The sequence below is a fragment of the Gymnogyps californianus genome, chromosome 5, assembly GCF_018139145.2.
Source record: "Gymnogyps californianus isolate 813 chromosome 5, ASM1813914v2, whole genome shotgun sequence".
NCBI lineage: Eukaryota > Metazoa > Chordata > Aves > Accipitriformes > Cathartidae > Gymnogyps > Gymnogyps californianus.
The window spans coordinates 33,133,152-33,138,849 of NC_059475.1; positions in this window are offsets into that span (position 1 = coordinate 33,133,152).

Genomic DNA, 5,698 nt, shown 5'->3' on the forward strand with positions numbered 1-5,698 from the left:
TATAGATGGTTCTGGTTCTAACTCTCCCCCTCTGTGCGGCAGCTCAGGGAATCCGATTAAATGCAATGAACCAGAAGGATGTAACCAGCCACTCCAAGCGGCAGACGGAGAGACTGGGCTACAGTTTGAATCAATAACTTGACTGCTCAGCACTCAGTCAATAATTCTCTCCCTGATGCACAGATGATGAGAGTTTCCTCATTGCGTATTACTTCCTGATGCATTACAGACAGCACACATCCCAGCCCAAGGAAAAAAAAGAGTGAAGAGAGCCAGAGATCGGGAACACGGAGAGGCAGAAATAGCTCATCAGAAAGAAAGCTCCCAGCAATAACATACACCAAAATACCTCTGCACCAGAGCCAGCTTGGAAGGTTATTTCACTCGACATTGCAGCACCCCAGGCAGAAAGTAGGGCGAGACGGACGTTCTACTGTCAGGCATCTCTTACTCTGACACATACCCCCAAAATCTTGTGCTTGGAGACAGGGTCTTCTCATTTGTCCTGAGGAAAAGGGGAGCAGAGTGGGTGGGAGCCAGCAAGTTCAATCAGATTCCCTCTGCCATCGGGAGGCTTTGCTGTGCCAGCCTGGCACTGCCCACCCGGGTACAGTTCACGTGGCTGCTGGGGTTTGGACTGGGCAGTGTCCATGCTGCACGCCTTGCTCAGCCTTAAAGGGCCATTGCTGATCAAAGTTAGAGCATAAAATTCTGCCTGCCTCCGTGCCTTGCTGCATCTTGGAGATGTGGCAAGCACAGCCTCTGCCCTGTCTTTTAAGTACCAGCTCCTTCTTGGCCACAGCAGAGAGACATGGGTATATGTCACGCAGCTCAGGTGAGTCTCCATTCATCTCCTGTTTAGTACTCCCACAACAAGCTTTTTATTCTGGTTCCCTAAGTCCTTGTTCCTCTCTTGAAACCCCCCCTCCCTGCAGAGATACAAAGAGAGTCCTTCAAAAGAACCCCTGCTTTTGTAATGCCCACAGGAAAGCACATTAGCATCATATTGTTCCTTCCTGCATCCTGCCTTCCCTCCAGGATTAGGATTTGGGGAAGAACTGCCTGCATTGTGCCCGGTAAAGCATCTGGAGTTTTGGGGTATCGTATAACCAATACGGACACATACATGCTGTGAGGCATCTGTTCCTGTTTTAACCTGTGCCATCCTATGTGTATTGATTTTGATGCTATAATTGCTAAATATCAGCCCTTCCCAATGCAGTTATTCAGAAGAGACACACTGCAGACACACAGTCCTTTCTCATTCCTGGAGATTAGAAACCTGGGACGTGCCACAGGCTAGGTCACAGCACCGGACACAGGCTCACTTAGCTTTGTATGGTCACAGGCACTTGCAGAGCATCTTAAACAGAGGAAATGCAGACGGCCCGCCCCAAGCTCACAGGCTGCATTTGGTATTAGAGAAATTACAGATGCAGGTCCCTGATAAAAGTCACTATTGATCGCTAGATGAGAGAGTCAGCAAACTCAATGCTTTGTTACTTTCTCTCACCCTGGCTTTGACTGGCCTTTTGGTCCCAGAGAGGACGTGTCCTGAGCAGCATCAAAGCCCATCTCAGAGTCACATTAAGGGATAGGGTGGAGAACAGGGGAGAGCAGCAGATACTGCCTCCATCTTACCTGAACCTCAACTCTTGAATACAACACTGCATTGCAGAAGAGAAGTATTAATGCTGTAGTGACCATTCCACACGCTGCACTGAGAAGACAATACTACTCATAACCAGGAGAGGGAAAAGTTTCCCTGGAATTATGTTGCACAAAGGGTAAAAAGGATTCTGGGCCAAACCGCATCACCTTACTCTATAAATGTGCAGTGAAAAGCCACAGAGCTCCCGTGTGAGGATGATTCTGTGCCCCACCATTGTACTGCACCCGCGATGCAAAGATCTGATAGCAGTGACCTGCAGTGAGGAAAAGCAGATTTTCATCCTTTGCTGCTTTACTTATTTTTATCTTGCACAGACCAAGAGAGAAAAGAGGTCTCTAGCTTCGATCATCAAAAAACTGTGATATTGTTTCCTCTGGAGACCTCTAGGACAAGCAAGGGACTGAGTAGTCACAGCAAATTCTTTAGAGTGGGTAGCTCCAGGGGAGGGAAAGAGCGACTTGCTTTTGTCAAGTGACCGAGAGTTAAACATGGGCAGGAGCCAGCAATACTAGGGCAGTAAACAGCAGCGGGGTGCATTCTGTAACCGCTGGTGTCTGGACAAAGTAATTTGTAATAACACTGGTTATGTTAACATTTCCTTTATGCGTGTACCAATGTAATCGGGGCCTGTCTGAAGGAAAGAGTGTGAGAGCAACACAAAAGGTCTAAGCAACTTGCCTCTCACAAACAGAAGGTAATGGCATAAGGGCCAGCTTAAAGGTTCTTCAGTGTTACTTCTGTCAGATGCAAAACTTACTTCAGCTGGCCAGGAACTTTGGGATCAAGAGAACATAAAAGAGTCTTTTATATAGACTCTTTTTTATAGTCTTTTATAGACTTTCAAGAGTCTATAAAAGAGTCCCAGGAACTTTGGGATCTAGAGTCATAAAACCCGGCCAGGAGAAAAGGGTCCACCACAGGGTGAATAGGGAGAGTTGGGTCCTGCAGAAGTGCCTTCTCCAAATTCCAGGGGACAGAAAACCTTAGGAAAGCACAAGCAGACGTGGGTTTGCTATAAGCTCTTGGTGAAACCTAACAGCCCAAAAGCACATAGACATTTATACAGAGATAATCAATTTGTATTTAATCTGGGAGCTCATCATTTAATAAGAGCAGAGGAGGGAGACCCAAGTATACAAGACCTTAGCAGGACAATCGCGTGACACCAGTGCAAAAAGAAAAACGCAGTCATGGTCTGCATTAGAAGTGAAGGCAGACATAAGCCCTTGTACCAGACCCACACGTGATCCCTTCTGTACAGTTCTGGCTGAACAGATTCCCTGACCCTGAAGAGATGCAGAAAAGGACTTGAGGATGATCACAGGTATAGCTAACCCATAGTATGACAGGAGACTAAAAGGACTTCACTTGTTTAAATGAGAGAGAAGGGGAAAATTTGACTGCTGTCTAGTTTCAGGTATTCTTTCCCCTCTTAATGTGCTGGTAAAAGTTGATGCTTGCAGTAAAACAAATTGGCCTAAATTGGCCATGAATAAATGAGGTGTGTAACCGTCACAGGAAGGGGGTTATGGAATTGCCTCGCAACGAGAGCAGCAGGGGCAAAAAGCCATTACTTGGTTGGGTCCGTTACGTGCACAGCAACCTGAGGTGTCCATACCTTCCAGGGATACAGATTAGGCTCACCCGCTTTCTCTGAAACATTTTTGTTCCAGAATAATACCTAAGGATTTTAGATGGATGTTTCATTCTTGATGGCTCGAAGGGGAACACAGCTGTACATCCTGGAGAGAAAGCACTGGAGCTTTACTCAGAAAACCTTCCTGCAGAGAGATAGGTTGTACTGATACAGGAATTATTTTGCTAATATGTTGTCCCTATTTTTCTTACACATCAAGCCAATAAAATTTTGCTCAAAAAAACCTTTGCAGCAGACAGCAGTGCAAGCTAGTACAGAAGTAACACTCCATCATCACAAGCCACCCTCCAGCTGGAAGATGCTCCCTTTCAATTTAAGGATACACATACTGGCTCACTGCAGCCAATGAGGAGGCTTGTATTTAAGTGAAAAGTTATACCTTTATGTTCTGGGCAGCCTTACAATAGTACTTTACGCAGAAAAGAACAAACTAATCCTTGGGCTGGGGCCAGGAAATTGAGATTTGGATCAGAGCTGCTGCAGAGTTGGAAAGATTCAGATCTTGCCTTCCAGTATGGATTCCCTTTCCTCTTACAGCTTCTGATACGCTCTGTAGCCGTTTTCAACCCAGAGAACCACTGGCAATTATGGGAGGTATTAGCAGGTATGTGGAACAATGTGGAGAAATAAAAAGAAAGGCCAGCTCAGGTTCCATTTATGATATATCATTCTTGCAAAGATAAAGTGTCACATGCACCTATCAAAATGATGCTCCAGCATCCCAGAAGTACAATTATGTGTGGAGGTTATTTTAAATAGAACAAAAGCAACCGCCATCAATCCATCTCTAGTGTGATACATCGACAGATTATGTTTCTTTCACACATAATTAAATTTTTAGTGTCAGATGGGAAGTCAGAGCTGTCCTGCAGAGCTCAAAGAAAAGACTTATTCAGCAAACGGGCATTAAACTGAAGAGTCTTTGTAGATTTGTAACCCCATCCGACATCATTCTTGTAGATGTATAACCCCGTCTGACATCATCCCTTGCTGAGAATCACGTGGTCTCAGTGGCCCGTTCCAGACAAAGCCTTCCACCAGTCCCAGCCCTTCAAACCCACCCAGATCCATGTTGGATGGCCCATGAGTCATATTAATCAAACTATTAGCTGTGGATATAGCACCACTTCAGGAGACTTACAGGAAGACAGCAAATAAGATGCCAGTTTAATGAAGCAAAGGGATTTGATAGCAAGCAGCCAGCCCAATAGCCTTGTGGACAGTAAGCACTCACAGCCTGGCTTTTGGGGGGTGGCTTGCTCAGGGACTGACAGCACAGTCAATGACCATTTCTCTCAGCATCTAAAGGAGATAATTTCTTTTTTTGTTTTTTAATCCTACTGAGAGATCTCTTCTGGAAGAAGACTCATTCACTCTGGTGGTTTTTGGTTGTTTTTTTTAAAAAAAGTTTTCTGCTAAACAGGCATTTTTTAGGGACTTTAGAATACATCAGAGTGGTCAGCCACATTTGAAAAAGCTTCCTCCAGAAGATGGCCCATAGGCTTCCTGCAATACACCAGTTTTTCCCCATCAAGCCTAAATACCACGAAGTGATCACATGGCTCACATAAACAGAAAATGCTTAGTACTGGAATAGTTAAATAAGCTGCTTCCAACCAGCAGCTTGTTCAACAGCAGTACATAAATACAGCTCTACTTGCTTGCTTTCTTTCCTTAGATTATGAACCCACCAGCACACGCTCCCTTCCCTTCCTCCTTGGGGAAAGGCAGTGCTGCACGTCCGCGGTGACTGCTGCCTAACCAGCCGCACTGCTCAGGCAGCCCCAGCCAGCCAAATCCCAGTCCCATTTCTGAGGCTGTGGGAGAGCGCAGTGGCCACGGGAGCACTCCTCCTCACGGGGGGTGGCTGAACCTCCACGCACAGGGACAGGGAAGAACAAACCTTTCCCCAAGAAGCTTTTATAACAGTGTTCAGAGCTGGCAGGCTTGCTCCTTAGCATGCACACCGCCTGCATTTCTATTTACCTTTCCTAGAGCATTTCATTTTACCTACGTCTTACCTGCTTGTGATCAACATTATTCAACCCGATCCCAAACATGACAGCAGCAACAGTAGAGACTTACCAAGGACGTGGTTTGACAAGGTGACACAGCTCAGCAGCGATGGCTTAGCCAGCTCTGCTGGAAGCTTTCTGCACAGAAACATCGAAGTCAAGTCGAGGACTACCTATGACACGCATACACATGCCACATGAGTAGCACGGGCTACATAAAGGCCGGCTCAGCAATTTTTAAAGACTTTCTTGCCTTTTGTACCCTGTGGTGCCAGGACACTCAGAGATCTAGCAAATAGATCAGAGACAAGGTTTAGAGCAGTTATTCCGGGAGTCAGCACAGTTTCAAGGTGC